At 54.6% G+C, this 20,066-nt stretch overlaps 25 non-coding genes across 25 annotated transcripts; all 25 read right to left on the bottom strand.

Moving 5' to 3' along the window:
• Positions 1–1,499: 1,499 nt before the first annotated feature.
• LOC147271009 (U1 spliceosomal RNA) lies at positions 1,500–1,663 on the bottom strand. The gene has a single exon (XR_015116439.1). It is a non-coding gene; the product is annotated as a U1 spliceosomal RNA (small nuclear RNA).
• A 542-nt stretch (positions 1,664–2,205) lies between these two features.
• On the bottom strand, positions 2,206–2,396 carry LOC147271008 (U2 spliceosomal RNA). Its single transcript, XR_015117120.1, has one exon. It is a non-coding gene; the product is annotated as a U2 spliceosomal RNA (small nuclear RNA).
• A 586-nt stretch (positions 2,397–2,982) lies between these two features.
• LOC147271007 (U1 spliceosomal RNA) lies at positions 2,983–3,146 on the bottom strand. Its single transcript, XR_015116426.1, has one exon. It is a non-coding gene; the product is annotated as a U1 spliceosomal RNA (small nuclear RNA).
• Positions 3,147–3,688: 542 nt separating this feature from the next.
• LOC147271006 (U2 spliceosomal RNA) lies at positions 3,689–3,879 on the bottom strand. Its single transcript, XR_015117252.1, has one exon. It is a non-coding gene; the product is annotated as a U2 spliceosomal RNA (small nuclear RNA).
• Positions 3,880–4,465: 586 nt separating this feature from the next.
• LOC147271005 (U1 spliceosomal RNA) lies at positions 4,466–4,629 on the bottom strand. Its single transcript, XR_015116414.1, has one exon. It is a non-coding gene; the product is annotated as a U1 spliceosomal RNA (small nuclear RNA).
• Positions 4,630–5,171: 542 nt separating this feature from the next.
• On the bottom strand, positions 5,172–5,362 carry LOC147271004 (U2 spliceosomal RNA). The gene has a single exon (XR_015117210.1). It is a non-coding gene; the product is annotated as a U2 spliceosomal RNA (small nuclear RNA).
• A 586-nt stretch (positions 5,363–5,948) lies between these two features.
• Positions 5,949–6,112, bottom strand: LOC147271003 (U1 spliceosomal RNA). Its single transcript, XR_015116397.1, has one exon. It is a non-coding gene; the product is annotated as a U1 spliceosomal RNA (small nuclear RNA).
• A 542-nt stretch (positions 6,113–6,654) lies between these two features.
• Positions 6,655–6,845, bottom strand: LOC147271002 (U2 spliceosomal RNA). Its single transcript, XR_015117119.1, has one exon. It is a non-coding gene; the product is annotated as a U2 spliceosomal RNA (small nuclear RNA).
• Positions 6,846–7,431: 586 nt separating this feature from the next.
• LOC147271001 (U1 spliceosomal RNA) lies at positions 7,432–7,595 on the bottom strand. The gene has a single exon (XR_015116919.1). It is a non-coding gene; the product is annotated as a U1 spliceosomal RNA (small nuclear RNA).
• Positions 7,596–8,137: 542 nt separating this feature from the next.
• LOC147271000 (U2 spliceosomal RNA) lies at positions 8,138–8,328 on the bottom strand. The gene has a single exon (XR_015117050.1). It is a non-coding gene; the product is annotated as a U2 spliceosomal RNA (small nuclear RNA).
• A 586-nt stretch (positions 8,329–8,914) lies between these two features.
• On the bottom strand, positions 8,915–9,078 carry LOC147270999 (U1 spliceosomal RNA). The gene has a single exon (XR_015117459.1). It is a non-coding gene; the product is annotated as a U1 spliceosomal RNA (small nuclear RNA).
• A 542-nt stretch (positions 9,079–9,620) lies between these two features.
• On the bottom strand, positions 9,621–9,811 carry LOC147270998 (U2 spliceosomal RNA). The gene has a single exon (XR_015117118.1). It is a non-coding gene; the product is annotated as a U2 spliceosomal RNA (small nuclear RNA).
• Positions 9,812–10,397: 586 nt separating this feature from the next.
• LOC147270997 (U1 spliceosomal RNA) lies at positions 10,398–10,561 on the bottom strand. Its single transcript, XR_015117437.1, has one exon. It is a non-coding gene; the product is annotated as a U1 spliceosomal RNA (small nuclear RNA).
• Positions 10,562–11,103: 542 nt separating this feature from the next.
• On the bottom strand, positions 11,104–11,294 carry LOC147270996 (U2 spliceosomal RNA). Its single transcript, XR_015117117.1, has one exon. It is a non-coding gene; the product is annotated as a U2 spliceosomal RNA (small nuclear RNA).
• A 586-nt stretch (positions 11,295–11,880) lies between these two features.
• Positions 11,881–12,044, bottom strand: LOC147270995 (U1 spliceosomal RNA). The gene has a single exon (XR_015117397.1). It is a non-coding gene; the product is annotated as a U1 spliceosomal RNA (small nuclear RNA).
• Positions 12,045–12,586: 542 nt separating this feature from the next.
• LOC147270994 (U2 spliceosomal RNA) lies at positions 12,587–12,777 on the bottom strand. The gene has a single exon (XR_015117115.1). It is a non-coding gene; the product is annotated as a U2 spliceosomal RNA (small nuclear RNA).
• A 586-nt stretch (positions 12,778–13,363) lies between these two features.
• LOC147270993 (U1 spliceosomal RNA) lies at positions 13,364–13,527 on the bottom strand. The gene has a single exon (XR_015117385.1). It is a non-coding gene; the product is annotated as a U1 spliceosomal RNA (small nuclear RNA).
• A 542-nt stretch (positions 13,528–14,069) lies between these two features.
• Positions 14,070–14,260, bottom strand: LOC147270992 (U2 spliceosomal RNA). The gene has a single exon (XR_015117113.1). It is a non-coding gene; the product is annotated as a U2 spliceosomal RNA (small nuclear RNA).
• Positions 14,261–14,846: 586 nt separating this feature from the next.
• Positions 14,847–15,010, bottom strand: LOC147270991 (U1 spliceosomal RNA). Its single transcript, XR_015117328.1, has one exon. It is a non-coding gene; the product is annotated as a U1 spliceosomal RNA (small nuclear RNA).
• A 542-nt stretch (positions 15,011–15,552) lies between these two features.
• On the bottom strand, positions 15,553–15,743 carry LOC147270990 (U2 spliceosomal RNA). Its single transcript, XR_015117112.1, has one exon. It is a non-coding gene; the product is annotated as a U2 spliceosomal RNA (small nuclear RNA).
• Positions 15,744–16,329: 586 nt separating this feature from the next.
• Positions 16,330–16,493, bottom strand: LOC147270989 (U1 spliceosomal RNA). Its single transcript, XR_015117299.1, has one exon. It is a non-coding gene; the product is annotated as a U1 spliceosomal RNA (small nuclear RNA).
• A 542-nt stretch (positions 16,494–17,035) lies between these two features.
• LOC147270988 (U2 spliceosomal RNA) lies at positions 17,036–17,226 on the bottom strand. Its single transcript, XR_015117111.1, has one exon. It is a non-coding gene; the product is annotated as a U2 spliceosomal RNA (small nuclear RNA).
• A 586-nt stretch (positions 17,227–17,812) lies between these two features.
• Positions 17,813–17,976, bottom strand: LOC147270987 (U1 spliceosomal RNA). The gene has a single exon (XR_015117278.1). It is a non-coding gene; the product is annotated as a U1 spliceosomal RNA (small nuclear RNA).
• A 542-nt stretch (positions 17,977–18,518) lies between these two features.
• On the bottom strand, positions 18,519–18,709 carry LOC147270986 (U2 spliceosomal RNA). The gene has a single exon (XR_015117110.1). It is a non-coding gene; the product is annotated as a U2 spliceosomal RNA (small nuclear RNA).
• Positions 18,710–19,295: 586 nt separating this feature from the next.
• Positions 19,296–19,459, bottom strand: LOC147270985 (U1 spliceosomal RNA). The gene has a single exon (XR_015116824.1). It is a non-coding gene; the product is annotated as a U1 spliceosomal RNA (small nuclear RNA).
• Between the last annotated feature and the right edge of the window lie 607 nt (positions 19,460–20,066).

Below are 20,066 nucleotides of genomic sequence, written 5' to 3'. Positions count from 1 at the left end.
CGAATAACCTCAAAGTAATGCTGACAGTCATGTGGGAAGAGTTTCGAGTAACCTAAAAATGATGCGGACAGTAATGTATTAAGAGTTGCTAATAACCTCAAAATAATGCGACAGTGATTTCAGAAGAATTTCTAATGAACTCAAAATGATGCTAACAGTAACGTAGTGATAGTTGCTAATGAACTCAGTGATACTTACAATAATGTAGGAAGAGTTTCAAACTCCCTCAAAATGATGCTGACAGTCATGTAGTAAGAGTTGCTACTAAACTCAAAATAATGCGACAGTGATGTCGGAAGAGTTGCTAATGAACTCAAAATGATGCTACAGTGATGAAGTAAGAGATGCTAAAAAACTAAAAATGATGCTGACGGTAATGTAGGAAGAGTTGAAACTAACGTTAAAATGATGCTACACTGTTGTCATAAGAATTGCTAATAAACTCAAAATGATGCTAACAGTAATGTAGTAAGTGTTTCGAACTACCTCAAAGTGATGCTGACAATAATGTAGTAAGAGTTGCTACAAACCTCAAAATAATGCGACAGTGATGTTGGAAGAATTGCTAATGGTCTCAAAATGATGCGACAGTGATGTAGCAAGAATTGCTAATGAACTCAAAATGATGCTAACTGTAATGGAATGAAAGTTTCGAATGGCCTCAAAGTGATGCTGACAGTCATATAGTAAGAGTTGCTATGAAACTAAAAATAATGCGACAGTGATGTAACAAGAATTGCTAATGATCTCAAAATGATGCGACAGTGATGTCGTCAGAATTGAGAGTCGGGGTTTTCCAAGTTGATCTCCTCCCACGCATGAATTCTCTGGTTCATTCCACTTACTGCGAAGACGAGCCGTGGATGTATTGTCCTGAGCCCAGGGCTTGTCAGATACCATGACCCTCAACTAAATGTGGCAGAAACCCTGCCCTCTTCATTTAGGGCCCGGTACAGCCAATCCCGGCCGCGGCTGTGGGCAGGAACTGCAACATTTTGGGTGGCGACACAAAATGCAGTGCCATAAACACTACATCTGGCACACTGGTTGTCCCCACTGCTATCCAAAGCAAAGGCAATCGGTGCCTTCACCCTGCTATGCTAGTGGGGCGACTCAAAGTAAAACAAAGCGGTGTTCAAAGCCACAAGCCAGCGACTCATCCTGGAGTCGGGGTTTTCCAAGTTGATCTCCTCCCACGCATGAATTCTCTGGTATCATTCCACTTACTGCGAAGACGAGCCGTGGATGTATTGTCCTGAGCCCAGGGCTTGTCAGATACCATGACCCTCAACTAAATGTGGCAGAAACCCTGCCCTCTTCATTTAGGGCTGGAAGGTGTGAGAGACACTGGGAGCTCATCGAGGCTACGTCCTCCGCGGTCTCCTCAGGCTGGCCAGCACAAGAGGAGACCGCCAACTGGCCGGGACAGGCGGTCACCGTTGTTGTTGTTGCCGCCGTGGTCGGCCTTTCTTTCTTTCTTTCCTTTTTTCACACGATCACAGGGGAGAGCGCGGACGCAGTCCCCCACTGTCAGAAATTATGCAGTTGAGATTCCCACATTTGGGGAATTCACCAGGGTCAGCACAGCCCCAGTGCAATGGCTGAGCCTCACCCGGGGAGAACCACCTTGCTGATCATGGTATCTCCCCTGCCAGGTAAGTATGACTCGCTGAGCTTAGGAACAGACATGAGCTCCAGGGACACAGCCTTCTGACTGACAGGCAGGGAGGCCGACACAGCGCCTGATCTTTCCTACCTTGTGCCAATCTGCCGCGTGCGCAGCCCCCTTTGTTTCTCACAACGATGCCGGATGTCGGATATCCCAAGCCCGGGAAGCTCAGGCACATTGAAGGTTCAGGTCTTTCAGAGTGCATTCCAAAGCCTTTTGGGAAAGGCTCCGAGAGCAGTGCCGTCAGCGGACCTCCATCCTTATCTGGAGTGCAAACGGAGCCACAACTTGACGCCCAGCGGCAGCGCGGGCGGAAATCCAGCCCCGGCCTCATGTGCAGCACTCGAGAGTTGGCCTGAAGAGCACGGGATTTGCTCCTGACAAAAGGGGAGGGGCCCGCACTGTTCCTGGAAGGCCATTGCGGCCGCAGGCTGAGGAAAAGCTGCAGTGCAGGAGGAGAACCCTGGTCCGGCTTTGGGTGGAGCAGGTGAGCGAGTGCCTGGCGGAGGCTTGTTTTATTTCCGACGAGAAATGCGGGGCATTGCACCACTCCTGGAAACACTGCAATACCAGGTTGATGCGTGGAAAGGACGGAGCAAGCTCCCGTTCCATCTCCCTGTTCCAAAAAGCAATTTAATATATGGTTCCCGGATAGGGAACGTACCAGATATTAAACTGATAAGAACAGATACTACACTTGATCTTAGCCAAAAGGCCGAGAAGCGATGCCTGTCAGCCACCCGACGTGAGAGCCAGCACCCCCGGTACAGCCAATCCCGGCCGCGGCTGTGGGCAGGAACTGCAAAATTTTGGGTGGCGACACAAAATGCAGTGCCATAAACACTACATCTGGCACACTGGTTGTCCCCACTGCTATCCAAAGCAAAGGCAATCGGTGCCTTCACCCTGCTATGCTAGTGGGGCGACTCAAAGTAAAACAAAGCGGTGTTCAAAGCCACAAGCCAGCGACTCATCCTGGAGTCGGGGTTTTCCAAGTTGATCTCCTCCCACGCATGAATTCTCTGGTATCATTCCACTTACTGCGAAGACGAGCCGTGGATGTATTGTCCTGAGCCCAGGGCTTGTCAGATACCATGACCCTCAACTAAATGTGGCAGAAACCCTGCCCTCTTCATTTAGGGCTGGAAGGTGTGAGAGACACTGGGAGCTCATCGAGGCTACGTCCTCCGCGGTCTCCTCAGGCTGGCCAGCACAAGAGGAGACCGCCAACTGGCCGGGACAGGCGGTCACCGTTGTTGTTGTTGCCGCCGTGGTCGGCCTTTCTTTCTTTCTTTCCTTTTTTCACACGATCACAGGGGAGAGCGCGGACGCAGTCCCCCACTGTCAGAAATTATGCAGTTGAGATTCCCACATTTGGGGAATTCACCAGGGTCAGCACAGCCCCAGTGCAATGGCTGAGCCTCACCCGGGGAGAACCACCTTGCTGATCATGGTATCTCCCCTGCCAGGTAAGTATGACTCGCTGAGCTTAGGAACAGACATGAGCTCCAGGGACACAGCCTTCTGACTGACAGGCAGGGAGGCCGACACAGCGCCTGATCTTTCCTACCTTGTGCCAATCTGCCGCGTGCGCAGCCCCCTTTGTTTCTCACAACGATGCCGGATGTCGGATATCCCAAGCCCGGGAAGCTCAGGCACATTGAAGGTTCAGGTCTTTCAGAGTGCATTCCAAAGCCTTTTGGGAAAGGCTCCGAGAGCAGTGCCGTCAGCGGACCTCCATCCTTATCTGGAGTGCAAACGGAGCCACAACTTGACGCCCAGCGGCAGCGCGGGCGGAAATCCAGCCCCGGCCTCATGTGCAGCACTCGAGAGTTGGCCTGAAGAGCACGGGATTTGCTCCTGACAAAAGGGGAGGGGCCCGCACTGTTCCTGGAAGGCCATTGCGGCCGCAGGCTGAGGAAAAGCTGCAGTGCAGGAGGAGAACCCTGGTCCGGCTTTGGGTGGAGCAGGTGAGCAAGTGCCTGGCGGAGGCTTGTTTTATTTCCGACGAGAAATGCGGGGCATTGCACCACTCCTGGAAACACTGCAATACCAGGTTGATGCATGGAAAGGAGGGAGCAAGCTCCCGTTCCATCTCCCTGTTCCAAAAAGCAATTTAATATATGGTTCCCGTATAGGGAACGTACCAGATATTAAACTGATAAGAACAGATACTACACTTGATCTTAGCCAAAAGGCCGAGAAGCGATGCCTGTCAGCCACCCGACGTGAGAGCCAGCACCCCCGGTACAGCCAATCCCGGCCGCGGCTGTGGGCAGGAACTGCAACATTTTGGGTGGCGACACAAAATGCAGTGCCATAAACACTACATCTGGCACACTGGTTGTCCCCACTGCTATCCAAAGCAAAGGCAATCGGTGCCTTCACCCTGCTATGCTAGTGGGGCGACTCAAAGTAAAACAAAGCGGTGTTCAAAGCCACAAGCCAGCGACTCATCCTGGAGTCGGGGTTTTCCAAGTTGATCTCCTCCCACGCATGAATTCTCTGGTATCATTCCACTTACTGCGAAGACGAGCCGTGGATGTATTGTCCTGAGCCCAGGGCTTGTCAGATACCATGACCCTCAACTAAATGTGGCAGAAACCCTGCCCTCTTCATTTAGGGCTGGAAGGTGTGAGAGACACTGGGAGCTCATCGAGGCTACGTCCTCCGCGGTCTCCTCAGGCTGGCCAGCACAAGAGGAGACCGCCAACTGGCCGGGACAGGCGGTCACCGTTGTTGTTGTTGCCGCCGTGGTCGGCCTTTCTTTCTTTCTTTCCTTTTTTCACACGATCACAGGGGAGAGCGCGGACGCAGTCCCCCACTGTCAGAAATTATGCAGTTGAGATTCCCACATTTGGGGAATTCACCAGGGTCAGCACAGCCCCAGTGCAATGGCTGAGCCTCACCCGGGGAGAACCACCTTGCTGATCATGGTATCTCCCCTGCCAGGTAAGTATGACTCGCTGAGCTTAGGAACAGACATGAGCTCCAGGGACACAGCCTTCTGACTGACAGGCAGGGAGGCCGACACAGCGCCTGATCTTTCCTACCTTGTGCCAATCTGCCGCGTGCGCAGCCCCCTTTGTTTCTCACAACGATGCCGGATGTCGGATATCCCAAGCCCGGGAAGCTCAGGCACATTGAAGGTTCAGGTCTTTCAGAGTGCATTCCAAAGCCTTTTGGGAAAGGCTCCGAGAGCAGTGCCGTCAGCGGACCTCCATCCTTATCTGGAGTGCAAACGGAGCCACAACTTGACGCCCAGCGGCAGCGCGGGCGGAAATCCAGCCCCGGCCTCATGTGCAGCACTCGAGAGTTGGCCTGAAGAGCACGGGATTTGCTCCTGACAAAAGGGGAGGGGCCCGCACTGTTCCTGGAAGGCCATTGCGGCCGCAGGCTGAGGAAAAGCTGCAGTGGAGGAGGAGAACCCTGGTCCGGCTTTGGGTGGAGCAGGTGAGCGAGTGCCTGGCGGAGGCTTGTTTTATTTCCGACGAGAAATGCGGGGCATTGCACCACTCCTGGAAACACTGCAATACCAGGTTGATGCGTGGAAAGGACGGAGCAAGCTCCCGTTCCATCTCCCTGTTCTAAAAAGCAATTTAATATATGGTTCCCGGATAGGGAACGTACCAGATATTAAACTGATAAGAACAGATACTACACTTGATCTTAGCCAAAAGGCCGAGAAGCGATGCCTGTCAGCCACCCGACGTGAGAGCCAGCACCCCCGGTACAGCCAATCCCGGCCGCGGCTGTGGGCAGGAACTGCAACATTTTGGGTGGCGACACAAAATGCAGTGCCATAAACACTACATCTGGCACACTGGTTGTCCCCACTGCTATCCAAAGCAAAGGCAATCGGTGCCTTCACCCTGCTATGCTAGTGGGGCGACTCAAAGTAAAACAAAGCGGTGTTCAAAGCCACAAGCCAGCGACTCATCCTGGAGTCGGGGTTTTCCAAGTTGATCTCCTCCCACGCATGAATTCTCTGGTATCATTCCACTTACTGCGAAGACGAGCCGTGGATGTATTGTCCTGAGCCCAGGGCTTGTCAGATACCATGACCCTCAACTAAATGTGGCAGAAACCCTGCCCTCTTCATTTAGGGCTGGAAGGTGTGAGAGACACTGGGAGCTCATCGAGGCTACGTCCTCCGCGGTCTCCTCAGGCTGGCCAGCACGAGAGGAGACCGCCAACTGGCCGGGACAGGCGGTCACCGTTGTTGTTGTTGCCGCCGTGGTCGGCCTTTCTTTCTTTCTTTCCTTTTTTCACACGATCACAGGGGAGAGCGCGGACGCAGTCCCCCACTGTCAGAAATTATGCAGTTGAGATTCCCACATTTGGGGAATTCACCAGGGTCAGCACAGCCCCAGTGCAATGGCTGAGCCTCACCCGGGGAGAACCACCTTGCTGATCATGGTATCTCCCCTGCCAGGTAAGTATGACTCGCTGAGCTTAGGAACAGACATGAGCTCCAGGGACACAGCCTTCTGACTGACAGGCAGGGAGGCCGACACAGCGCCTGATCTTTCCTACCTTGTGCCAATCTGCCGCGTGCGCAGCCCCCTTTGTTTCTCACAACGATGCCGGATGTCGGATATCCCAAGCCCGGGAAGCTCAGGCACATTGAAGGTTCAGGTCTTTCAGAGTGCATTCCAAAGCCTTTTGGGAAAGGCTCCGAGAGCAGTGCCGTCAGCGGACCTCCATCCTTATCTGGAGTGCAAACGGAGCCACAACTTGACGCCCAGCGGCAGCGCGGGCGGAAATCCAGCCCCGGCCTCATGTGCAGCACTCGAGAGTTGGCCTGAAGAGCACGGGATTTGCTCCTGACAAAAGGGGAGGGGCCCGCACTGTTCCTGGAAGGCCATTGCGGCCGCAGGCTGAGGAAAAGCTGCAGTGCAGGAGGAGAACCCTGGTCCGGCTTTGGGTGGAGCAGGTGAGCGAGTGCCTGGCGGAGGCTTGTTTTATTTCCGACGAGAAATGCGGGGCATTGCACCACTCCTGGAAACACTGCAATACCAGGTTGATGCGTGGAAAGGACGGAGCAAGCTCCCGTTCCATCTCCCTGTTCCAAAAAGCAATTTAATATATGGTTCCCGGATAGGGAACGTACCAGATATTAAACTGATAAGAACAGATACTACACTTGATCTTAGCCAAAAGGCCGAGAAGCGATGCCTGTCAGCCACCCGACGTGAGAGCCAGCACCCCCGGTACAGCCAATCCCGGCCGCGGCTGTGGGCAGGAACTGCAACATTTTGGGTGGCGACACAAAATGCAGTGCCATAAACACTACATCTGGCACACTGGTTGTCCCCACTGCTATCCAAAGCAAAGGCAATCGGTGCCTTCACCCTGCTATGCTAGTGGGGCGACTCAAAGTAAAACAAAGCGGTGTTCAAAGCCACAAGCCAGCGACTCATCCTGGAGTCGGGGTTTTCCAAGTTGATCTCCTCCCACGCATGAATTCTCTGGTATCATTCCACTTACTGCGAAGACGAGCCGTGGATGTATTGTCCTGAGCCCAGGGCTTGTCAGATACCATGACCCTCAACTAAATGTGGCAGAAACCCTGCCCTCTTCATTTAGGGCTGGAAGGTGTGAGAGACACTGGGAGCTCATCGAGGCTACGTCCTCCGCGGTCTCCTCAGGCTGGCCAGCACGAGAGGAGACCGCCAACTGGCCGGGACAGGCGGTCACCGTTGTTGTTGTTGCCGCCGTGGTCGGCCTTTCTTTCTTTCTTTCCTTTTTTCACACGATCACAGGGGAGAGCGCGGACGCAGTCCCCCACTGTCAGAAATTATGCAGTTGAGATTCCCACATTTGGGGAATTCACCAGGGTCAGCACAGCCCCAGTGCAATGGCTGAGCCTCACCCGGGGAGAACCACCTTGCTGATCATGGTATCTCTCCTGCCAGGTAAGTATGACTCGCTGAGCTTAGGAACAGACATGAGCTCCAGGGACACAGCCTTCTGACTGACAGGCAGGGAGGCCGACACAGCGCCTGATCTTTCCTACCTTGTGCCAATCTGCCGCGTGCGCAGCCCCCTTTGTTTCTCACAACGATGCCGGATGTCGGATATCCCAAGCCCGGGAAGCTCAGGCACATTGAAGGTTCAGGTCTTTCAGAGTGCATTCCAAAGCCTTTTGGGAAAGGCTCCGAGAGCAGTGCCGTCAGCGGACCTCCATCCTTATCTGGAGTGCAAACGGAGCCACAACTTGACGCCCAGCGGCAGCGCGGGCGGAAATCCAGCCCCGGCCTCATGTGCAGCACTCGAGAGTTGGCCTGAAGAGCACGGGATTTGCTCCTGACAAAAGGGGAGGGGCCCGCACTGTTCCTGGAAGGCCATTGCGGCCGCAGGCTGAGGAAAAGCTGCAGTGCAGGAGGAGAACCCTGGTCCGGCTTTGGGTGGAGCAGGTGAGCGAGTGCCTGGCGGAGGCTTGTTTTATTTCCGACGAGAAATGCGGGGCATTGCACCACTCCTGGTAACACTGCAATACCAGGTTGATGCGTGGAAAGGACGGAGCAAGCTCCCGTTCCATCTCCCTGTTCCAAAAAGCAATTTAATATATGGTTCCCGGATAGGGAACGTACCAGATATTAAACTGATAAGAACAGATACTACACTTGATCTTAGCCAAAAGGCCGAGAAGCGATGCCTGTCAGCCACCCGACGTGAGAGCCAGCACCCCCGGTACAGCCAATCCCGGCCGCGGCTGTGGGCAGGAACTGCAACACTTTGGGTGGCGACACAAAATGCAGTGCCATAAACACTACATCTGGCACACTGGTTGTCCCCACTGCTATCCAAAGCAAAGGCAATCGGTGCCTTCACCCTGCTATGCTAGTGGGGCGACTCAAAGTAAAACAAAGCGGTGTTCAAAGCCACAAGCCAGCGACTCATCCTGGAGTCGGGGTTTTCCAAGTTGATCTCCTCCCACGCATGAATTCTCTGGTATCATTCCACTTACTGCGAAGACGAGCCGTGGATGTATTGTCCTGAGCCCAGGGCTTGTCAGATACCATGACCCTCAACTAAATGTGGCAGAAACCCTGCCCTCTTCATTTAGGGCTGGAAGGTGTGAGAGACACTGGGAGCTCATCGAGGCTACGTCCTCCGCGGTCTCCTCAGGCTGGCCAGCACGAGAGGAGACCGCCAACTGGCCGGGACAGGCGGTCACCGTTGTTGTTGTTGCCGCCGTGGTCGGCCTTTCTTTCTTTCTTTCCTTTTTTCACACGATCACAGGGGAGAGCGCGGACGCAGTCCCCCACTGTCAGAAATTATGCAGTTGAGATTCCCACATTTGGGGAATTCACCAGGGTCAGCACAGCCCCAGTGCAATGGCTGAGCCTCACCCGGGGAGAACCACCTTGCTGATCATGGTATCTCCCCTGCCAGGTAAGTATGACTCGCTGAGCTTAGGAACAGACATGAGCTCCAGGGACACAGCCTTCTGACTGACAGGCAGGGAGGCCGACACAGCGCCTGATCTTTCCTACCTTGTGCCAATCTGCCGCGTGCGCAGCCCCCTTTGTTTCTCACAACGATGCCGGATGTCGGATATCCCAAGCCCGGGAAGCTCAGGCACATTGAAGGTTCAGGTCTTTCAGAGTGCATTCCAAAGCCTTTTGGGAAAGGCTCCGAGAGCAGTGCCGTCAGCGGACCTCCATCCTTATCTGGAGTGCAAACGGAGCCACAACTTGACGCCCAGCGGCAGCGCGGGCGGAAATCCAGCCCCGGCCTCATGTGCAGCACTCGAGAGTTGGCCTGAAGAGCACGGGATTTGCTCCTGACAAAAGGGGAGGGGCCCGCACTGTTCCTGGAAGGCCATTGCGGCCGCAGGCTGAGGAAAAGCTGCAGTGCAGGAGGAGAACCCTGGTCCGGCTTTGGGTGGAGCAGGTGAGCGAGTGCCTGGCGGAGGCTTGTTTTATTTCCGACGAGAAATGCGGGGCATTGCACCACTCCTGGAAACACTGCAATACCAGGTTGATGCGTGGAAAGGACGGAGCAAGCTCCCGTTCCATCTCCCTGTTCCAAAAAGCAATTTAATATATGGTTCCCGGATAGGGAACGTACCAGATATTAAACTGATAAGAACAGATACTACACTTGATCTTAGCCAAAAGGCCGAGAAGCGATGCCTGTCAGCCACCCGACGTGAGAGCCAGCACCCCCGGTACAGCCAATCCCGGCCGCGGCTGTGGGCAGGAACTGCAACATTTTGGGTGGCGACACAAAATGCAGTGCCATAAACACTACATCTGGCACACTGGTTGTCCCCACTGCTATCCAAAGCAAAGGCAATCGGTGCCTTCACCCTGCTATGCTAGTGGGGCGACTCAAAGTAAAACAAAGCGGTGTTCAAAGCCACAAGCCAGCGACTCATCCTGGAGTCGGGGTTTTCCAAGTTGATCTCCTCCCACGCATGAATTCTCTGGTATCATTCCACTTACTGCGAAGACGAGCCGTGGATGTATTGTCCTGAGCCCAGGGCTTGTCAGATACCATGACCCTCAACTAAATGTGGCAGAAACCCTGCCCTCTTCATTTAGGGCTGGAAGGTGTGAGAGACACTGGGAGCTCATCGAGGCTACGTCCTCCGCGGTCTCCTCAGGCTGGCCAGCACGAGAGGAGACCGCCAACTGGCCGGGACAGGCGGTCACCGTTGTTGTTGTTGCCGCCGTGGTCGGCCTTTCTTTCTTTCTTTCCTTTTTTCACACGATCACAGGGGAGAGCGCGGACGCAGTCCCCCACTGTCAGAAATTATGCAGTTGAGATTCCCACATTTGGGGAATTCACCAGGGTCAGCACAGCCCCAGTGCAATGGCTGAGCCTCACCCGGGGAGAACCACCTTGCTGATCATGGTATCTCCCCTGCCAGGTAAGTATGACTCGCTGAGCTTAGGAACAGACATGAGCTCCAGGGACACAGCCTTCTGACTGACAGGCAGGGAGGCCGACACAGCGCCTGATCTTTCCTACCTTGTGCCAATCTGCCGCGTGCGCAGCCCCCTTTGTTTCTCACAACGATGCCGGATGTCGGATATCCCAAGCCCGGGAAGCTCAGGCACATTGAAGGTTCAGGTCTTTCAGAGTGCATTCCAAAGCCTTTTGGGAAAGGCTCCGAGAGCAGTGCCGTCAGCGGACCTCCATCCTTATCTGGAGTGCAAACGGAGCCACAACTTGACGCCCAGCGGCAGCGCGGGCGGAAATCCAGCCCCGGCCTCATGTGCAGCACTCGAGAGTTGGCCTGAAGAGCACGGGATTTGCTCCTGACAAAAGGGGAGGGGCCCGCACTGTTCCTGGAAGGCCATTGCGGCCGCAGGCTGAGGAAAAGCTGCAGTGCAGGAGGAGAACCCTGGTCCGGCTTTGGGTGGAGCAGGTGAGCGAGTGCCTGGCGGAGGCTTGTTTTATTTCCGACGAGAAATGCGGGGCATTGCACCACTCCTGGAAACACTGCAATACCAGGTTGATGCGTGGAAAGGACGGAGCAAGCTCCCGTTCCATCTCCCTGTTCCAAAAAGCAATTTAATATATGGTTCCCGGATAGGGAACGTACCAGATATTAAACTGATAAGAACAGATACTACACTTGATCTTAGCCAAAAGGCCGAGAAGCGATGCCTGTCAGCCACCCGACGTGAGAGCCAGCACCCCCGGTACAGCCAATCCCGGCCGCGGCTGTGGGCAGGAACTGCAACATTTTGGGTGGCGACACAAAATGCAGTGCCATAAACACTACATCTGGCACACTGGTTGTCCCCACTGCTATCCAAAGCAAAGGCAATCGGTGCCTTCACCCTGCTATGCTAGTGGGGCGACTCAAAGTAAAACAAAGCGGTGTTCAAAGCCACAAGCCAGCGACTCATCCTGGAGTCGGGGTTTTCCAAGTTGATCTCCTCCCACGCATGAATTCTCTGGTATCATTCCACTTACTGCGAAGACGAGCCGTGGATGTATTGTCCTGAGCCCAGGGCTTGTCAGATACCATGACCCTCAACTAAATGTGGCAGAAACCCTGCCCTCTTCATTTAGGGCTGGAAGGTGTGAGAGACACTGGGAGCTCATCGAGGCTACGTCCTCCGCGGTCTCCTCAGGCTGGCCAGCACGAGAGGAGACCGCCAACTGGCCGGGACAGGCGGTCACCGTTGTTGTTGTTGCCGCCGTGGTCGGCCTTTCTTTCTTTCTTTCCTTTTTTCACACGATCACAGGGGAGAGCGCGGACGCAGTCCCCCACTGTCAGAAATTATGCAGTTGAGATTCCCACATTTGGGGAATTCACCAGGGTCAGCACAGCCCCAGTGCAATGGCTGAGCCTCACCCGGGGAGAACCACCTTGCTGATCATGGTATCTCCCCTGCCAGGTAAGTATGACTCGCTGAGCTTAGGAACAGACATGAGCTCCAGGGACACAGCCTTCTGACTGACAGGCAGGGAGGCCGACACAGCGCCTGATCTTTCCTACCTTGTGCCAATCTGCCGCGTGCGCAGCCCCCTTTGTTTCTCACAACGATGCCGGATGTCGGATATCCCAAGCCCGGGAAGCTCAGGCACATTGAAGGTTCAGGTCTTTCAGAGTGCATTCCAAAGCCTTTTGGGAAAGGCTCCGAGAGCAGTGCCGTCAGCGGACCTCCATCCTTATCTGGAGTGCAAACGGAGCCACAACTTGACGCCCAGCGGCAGCGCGGGCGGAAATCCAGCCCCGGCCTCATGTGCAGCACTCGAGAGTTGGCCTGAAGAGCACGGGATTTGCTCCTGACAAAAGGGGAGGGGCCCGCACTGTTCCTGGAAGGCCATTGCGGCCGCAGGCTGAGGAAAAGCTGCAGTGCAGGAGGAGAACCCTGGTCCGGCTTTGGGTGGAGCAGGTGAGCGAGTGCCTGGCGGAGGCTTGTTTTATTTCCGACGAGAAATGCGGGGCATTGCACCACTCCTGGAAACACTGCAATACCAGGTTGATGCGTGGAAAGGACGGAGCAAGCTCCCGTTCCATCTCCCTGTTCCAAAAAGCAATTTAATATATGGTTCCCGGATAGGGAACGTACCAGATATTAAACTGATAAGAACAGATACTACACTTGATCTTAGCCAAAAGGCCGAGAAGCGATGCCTGTCAGCCACCCGACGTGAGAGCCAGCACCCCCGGTACAGCCAATCCCGGCCGCGGCTGTGGGCAGGAACTGCAACATTTTGGGTGGCGACACAAAATGCAGTGCCATAAACACTACATCTGGCACACTGGTTGTCCCCACTGCTATCCAAAGCAAAGGCAATCGGTGCCTTCACCCTGCTATGCTAGTGGGGCGACTCAAAGTAAAACAAAGCGGTGTTCAAAGCCACAAGCCAGCGACTCATCCTGGAGTCGGGGTTTTCCAAGTTGATCTCCTCCCACGCATGAATTCTCTGGTATCATTCCACTTACTGCGAAGACGAGCCGTGGATGTATTGTCCTGAGCCCAGGGCTTGTCAGATACCATGACCCTCAACTAAATGTGGCAGAAACCCTGCCCTCTTCATTTAGGGCTGGAAGGTGTGAGAGACACTGGGAGCTCATCGAGGCTACGTCCTCCGCGGTCTCCTCAGGCTGGCCAGCACGAGAGGAGACCGCCAACTGGCCGGGACAGGCGGTCACCGTTGTTGTTGTTGCCGCCGTGGTCGGCCTTTCTTTCTTTCTTTCCTTTTTTCACACGATCACAGGGGAGAGCGCGGACGCAGTCCCCCACTGTCAGAAATTATGCAGTTGAGATTCCCACATTTGGGGAATTCACCAGGGTCAGCACAGCCCCAGTGCAATGGCTGAGCCTCACCCGGGGAGAACCACCTTGCTGATCATGGTATCTCCCCTGCCAGGTAAGTATGACTCGCTGAGCTTAGGAACAGACATGAGCTCCAGGGACACAGCCTTCTGACTGACAGGCAGGGAGGCCGACACAGCGCCTGATCTTTCCTACCTTGTGCCAATCTGCCGCGTGCGCAGCCCCCTTTGTTTCTCACAACGATGCCGGATGTCGGATATCCCAAGCCCGGGAAGCTCAGGCACATTGAAGGTTCAGGTCTTTCAGAGTGCATTCCAAAGCCTTTTGGGAAAGGCTCCGAGAGCAGTGCCGTCAGCGGACCTCCATCCTTATCTGGAGTGCAAACGGAGCCACAACTTGACGCCCAGCGGCAGCGCGGGCGGAAATCCAGCCCCGGCCTCATGTGCAGCACTCGAGAGTTGGCCTGAAGAGCACGGGATTTGCTCCTGACAAAAGGGGAGGGGCCCGCACTGTTCCTGGAAGGCCATTGCGGCCGCAGGCTGAGGAAAAGCTGCAGTGCAGGAGGAGAACCCTGGTTCGGCTTTGGGTGGAGCAGGTGAGCGAGTGCCTGGCGGAGGCTTGTTTTATTTCCGACGAGAAATGTGGGGCATTGCACCACTCCTGGAAACACTGCAATACCAGGTTGATGCGTGGAAAGGACGGAGCAAGCTCCCGTTCCATCTCCCTGTTCCAAAAAGCAATTTAATATATGGTTCCCGGATAGGGAACGTACCAGATATTAAACTGATAAGAACAGATACTACACTTGATCTTAGCCAAAAGGCCGAGAAGCGATGCCTGTCAGCCACCCGACGTGAGAGCCAGCACCCCCGGTACAGCCAATCCCGGCCGCGGCTGTGGGCAGGAACTGCAACATTTTGGGTGGCGACACAAAATGCAGTGCCATAAACACTACATCTGGCACACTGGTTGTCCCCACTGCTATCCAAAGCAAAGGCAATCGGTGCCTTCACCCTGCTATGCTAGTGGGGCGACTCAAAGTAAAACAAAGCGGTGTTCAAAGCCACAAGCCAGCGACTCATCCTGGAGTCGGGGTTTTCCAAGTTGATCTCCTCCCACGCATGAATTCTCTGGTATCATTCCACTTACTGCGAAGACGAGCCGTGGATGTATTGTCCTGAGCCCAGGGCTTGTCAGATACCATGACCCTCAACTAAATGTGGCAGAAACCCTGCCCTCTTCATTTAGGGCTGGAAGGTGTGAGAGACACTGGGAGCTCATCGAGGCTACGTCCTCCGCGGTCTCCTCAGGCTGGCCAGCACGAGAGGAGACCGCCAACTGGCCGGGACAGGCGGTCACCGTTGTTGTTGTTGCCGCCGTGGTCGGCCTTTCTTTCTTTCTTTCCTTTTTTCACACGATCACAGGGGAGAGCGCGGACGCAGTCCCCCACTGTCAGAAATTATGCAGTTGAGATTCCCACATTTGGGGAATTCACCAGGGTCAGCACAGCCCCAGTGCAATGGCTGAGCCTCACCCGGGGAGAACCACCTTGCTGATCATGGTATCTCCCCTGCCAGGTAAGTATGACTCGCTGAGCTTAGGAACAGACATGAGCTCCAGGGACACAGCCTTCTGACTGACAGGCAGGGAGGCCGACACAGCGCCTGATCTTTCCTACCTTGTGCCAATCTGCCGCGTGCGCAGCCCCCTTTGTTTCTCACAACGATGCCGGATGTCGGATATCCCAAGCCCGGGAAGCTCAGGCACATTGAAGGTTCAGGTCTTTCAGAGTGCATTCCAAAGCCTTTTGGGAAAGGCTCCGAGAGCAGTGCCGTCAGCGGACCTCCATCCTTATCTGGAGTGCAAACGGAGCCACAACTTGACGCCCAGCGGCAGCGCGGGCGGAAATCCAGCCCCGGCCTCATGTGCAGCACTCGAGAGTTGGCCTGAAGAGCACGGGATTTGCTCCTGACAAAAGGGGAGGGGCCCGCACTGTTCCTGGAAGGCCATTGCGGCCGCAGGCTGAGGAAAAGCTGCAGTGCAGGAGGAGAACCCTGGTCCGGCTTTGGGTGGAGCAGGTGAGCGAGTGCCTGGCGGAGGCTTGTTTTATTTCCGACGAGAAATGCGGGGCATTGCACCACTCCTGGAAACACTGCAATACCAGGTTGATGCGTGGAAAGGACGGAGCAAGCTCCCGTTCCATCTCCCTGTTCCAAAAAGCAATTTAATATATGGTTCCCGGATAGGGAACGTACCAGATATTAAACTGATAAGAACAGATACTACACTTGATCTTAGCCAAAAGGCCGAGAAGCGATGCCTGTCAGCCACCCGACGTGAGAGCCAGCACCCCCGGTACAGCCAATCCCGGCCGCGGCTGTGGGCAGGAACTGCAACATTTTGGGTGGCGACACAAAATGCAGTGCCATAAACACTACATCTGGCACACTGGTTGTCCCCACTGCTATCCAAAGCAAAGGCAATCGGTGCCTTCACCCTGCTATGCTAGTGGGGCGACTCAAAGTAAAACAAAGCGGTGTTCAAAGCCACAAGCCAGCGACTCATCCTGGAGTCGGGGTTTTCCAAGTTGATCTCCTCCCACGCATGAATTCTCTGGTATCATTCCACTTACTGCGAAGACGAGCCGTGGATGTATTGTCCTGAGCCCAGGGCTTGTCAGATACCATGACCCTCAACTAAATGTGGCAGAAACCCTGCCCTCTTCATTTAGGGCTGGAAGGTGTGAGAGACACTGGGAGCTCATCGAGGCTACGTCCTCCGCGGTCTCCTCAGGCTGGCCAGCACGAGAGGAGACCGCCAACTGGCCGGGACAGGCGGTCACCGTTGTTGTTGTTGCCGCCGTGGTCGGCCTTTCTTTCTTTCTTTCCTTTTTTCACACGATCACAGGGGAGAGCGCGGACGCAGTCCCCCACTGTCAGAAATTATGCAGTTGAGATTCCCACATTTGGGGAATTCACCAGGGTCAGCACAGCCCCAGTGCAATGGCTGAGCCTCACCCGGGGAGAACCACCTTGCTGATCATGGTATCTCCCCTGCCAGGTAAGTATGACTCGCTGAGCTTAGGAACAGACATGAGCTCCAGGGACACAGCCTTCTGACTGACAGGCAGGGAGGCCGACACAGCGCCTGATCTTTCCTACCTTGTGCCAATCTGCCGCGTGCGCAGCCCCCTTTGTTTCTCACAACGATGCCGGATGTCGGATATCCCAAGCCCGGGAAGCTCAGGCACATTGAAGGTTCAGGTCTTTCAGAGTGCATTCCAAAGCCTTTTGGGAAAGGCTCCGAGAGCAGTGCCGTCAGCGGACCTCCATCCTTATCTGGAGTGCAAACGGAGCCACAACTTGACGCCCAGCGGCAGCGCGGGCGGAAATCCAGCCCCGGCCTCATGTGCAGCACTCGAGAGTTGGCCTGAAGAGCACGGGATTTGCTCCTGACAAAAGGGGAGGGGCCCGCACTGTTCCTGGAAGGCCATTGCGGCCGCAGGCTGAGGAAAAGCTGCAGTGCAGGAGGAGAACCCTGGTCCGGCTTTGGGTGGAGCAGGTGAGCGAGTGCCTGGCGGAGGCTTGTTTTATTTCCGACGAGAAATGCGGGGCATTGCACCACTCCTGGAAACACTGCAATACCAGGTTGATGCGTGGAAAGGACGGAGCAAGCTCCCGTTCCATCTCCCTGTTCCAAAAAGCAATTTAATATATGGTTCCCGGATAGGGAACGTACCAGATATTAAACTGATAAGAACAGATACTACACTTGATCTTAGCCAAAAGGCCGAGAAGCGATGCCTGTCAGCCACCCGACGTGAGAGCCAGCACCCCCGGTACAGCCAATCCCGGCCGCGGCTGTGGGCAGGAACTGCAACATTTTGGGTGGCGACACAAAATGCAGTGCCATAAACACTACATCTGGCACACTGGTTGTCCCCACTGCTATCCAAAGCAAAGGCAATCGGTGCCTTCACCCTGCTATGCTAGTGGGGCGACTCAAAGTAAAACAAAGCGGTGTTCAAAGCCACAAGCCAGCGACTCATCCTGGAGTCGGGGTTTTCCAAGTTGATCTCCTCCCACGCATGAATTCTCTGGTATCATTCCACTTACTGCGAAGACGAGCCGTGGATGTATTGTCCTGAGCCCAGGGCTTGTCAGATACCATGACCCTCAACTAAATGTGGCAGAAACCCTGCCCTCTTCATTTAGGGCTGGAAGGTGTGAGAGACACTGGGAGCTCATCGAGGCTACGTCCTCCGCGGTCTCCTCAGGCTGGCCAGCACGAGAGGAGACCGCCAACTGGCCGGGACAGGCGGTCACCGTTGTTGTTGTTGCCGCCGTGGTCGGCCTTTCTTTCTTTCTTTCCTTTTTTCACACGATCACAGGGGAGAGCGCGGACGCAGTCCCCCACTGTCAGAAATTATGCAGTTGAGATTCCCACATTTGGGGAATTCACCAGGGTCAGCACAGCCCCAGTGCAATGGCTGAGCCTCACCCGGGGAGAACCACCTTGCTGATCATGGTATCTCCCCTGCCAGGTAAGTATGACTCGCTGAGCTTAGGAACAGACATGAGCTCCAGGGACACAGCCTTCTGACTGACAGGCAGGGAGGCCGACACAGCGCCTGATCTTTCCTACCTTGTGCCAATCTGCCGCGTGCGCAGCCCCCTTTGTTTCTCACAACGATGCCGGATGTCGGATATCCCAAGCCCGGGAAGCTCAGGCACATTGAAGGTTCAGGTCTTTCAGAGTGCATTCCAAAGCCTTTTGGGAAAGGCTCCGAGAGCAGTGCCGTCAGCGGACCTCCATCCTTATCTGGAGTGCAAACGGAGCCACAACTTGACGCCCAGCGGCAGCGCGGGCGGAAATCCAGCCCCGGCCTCATGTGCAGCACTCGAGAGTTGGCCTGAAGAGCACGGGATTTGCTCCTGACAAAAGGGGAGGGGCCCGCACTGTTCCTGGAAGGCCATTGCGGCCGCAGGCTGAGGAAAAGCTGCAGTGCAGGAGGAGAACCCTGGTCCGGCTTTGGGTGGAGCAGGTGAGCGAGTGCCTGGCGGAGGCTTGTTTTATTTCCGACGAGAAATGCGGGGCATTGCACCACTCCTGGAAACACTGCAATACCAGGTTGATGCGTGGAAAGGACGGAGCAAGCTCCCGTTCCATCTCCCTGTTCCAAAAAGCAATTTAATATATGGTTCCCGGATAGGGAACGTACCAGATATTAAACTGATAAGAACAGATACTACACTTGATCTTAGCCAAAAGGCCGAGAAGCGATGCCTGTCAGCCACCCGACGTGAGAGCCAGCACCCCCGGTACAGCCAATCCCGGCCGCGGCTGTGGGCAGGAACTGCAACATTTTGGGTGGCGACACAAAATGCAGTGCCATAAACACTACATCTGGCACACTGGTTGTCCCCACTGCTATCCAAAGCAAAGGCAATCGGTGCCTTCACCCTGCTATGCTAGTGGGGCGACTCAAAGTAAAACAAAGCGGTGTTCAAAGCCACAAGCCAGCGACTCATCCTGGAGTCGGGGTTTTCCAAGTTGATCTCCTCCCACGCATGAATTCTCTGGTATCATTCCACTTACTGCGAAGACGAGCCGTGGATGTATTGTCCTGAGCCCAGGGCTTGTCAGATACCATGACCCTCAACTAAATGTGGCAGAAACCCTGCCCTCTTCATTTAGGGCTGGAAGGTGTGAGAGACACTGGGAGCTCATCGAGGCTACGTCCTCCGCGGTCTCCTCAGGCTGGCCAGCACAAGAGGAGACCGCCAACTGGCCGGGACAGGCGGTCACCGTTGTTGTTGTTGCCGCCGTGGTCGGCCTTTCTTTCTTTCTTTCCTTTTTTCACACGATCACAGGGGAGAGCGCGGACGCAGTCCCCCACTGTCAGAAGTTATGCAGTTGAGATTCCCACATTTGGGGAATTCACCAGGGTCAGCACAGCCCCAGTGCAATGGCTGAGCCTCACCCGGGGAGAACCACCTTGCTGATCATGGTATCTCCCCTGCCAGGTAAGTATGACTCGCTGAGCTTAGGAACAGACATGAGCTCCAGGGACACAGCCTTCTGACTGACAGGCAGGGAGGCCGACACAGCGCCTGATCTTTCCTACCTTGTGCCAATCTGCCGCGTGCGCAGCCCCCTTTGTTTCTCACAACGATGCCGGATGTCGGATATCCCAAGCCCGGGAAGCTCGACCGATGCCGTTTTCAAGGCTCACCTTGTCGCTCGGTGAACCAGCGTGGCCTCGAGCCGCATTAGAATTGCTAATGAACTCAAAATGATGCTAAAAGTAATGTTGTGAAAGTTTCGAATAACCTCAAAGTAATGCTGACAGTCATGTAGTAAGAGTTTCTATGAACTTCAAAATAATGCGACAATGATGTCGGAAGAATTGCTAATAATCTCAAAATAATGCGACAGTGATGTCGGAAGAAATGCTAATGATTTCAAAATGATGCTGACGGTAATTTTGGAAAAGTTGAAACTAACCTCAAATTGATAATACAGTGATGTCGTAAGAATTGCTAATAAACTCAAAATGATGCTAACAGTAATGTAGTGATAGTTGCTAATAAACTCAGTGATGCTTACAGTAATGTAGTAAGAGTTGCTACGAACCTCAA

The sequence above is a fragment of the Aulostomus chinensis genome, chromosome 1, assembly GCF_037954235.1.
Source record: "Aulostomus chinensis isolate RoL2024-O1b breed Wild chromosome 1, RoL_Achi_v1.0, whole genome shotgun sequence".
In the NCBI taxonomy this organism is placed as follows: domain Eukaryota; kingdom Metazoa; phylum Chordata; class Actinopteri; order Syngnathiformes; family Aulostomidae; genus Aulostomus; species Aulostomus chinensis.
The sequence above is the reverse complement of the archived record's forward strand: the minus strand, read 5'-3'. Positions and strand labels throughout refer to the sequence as shown.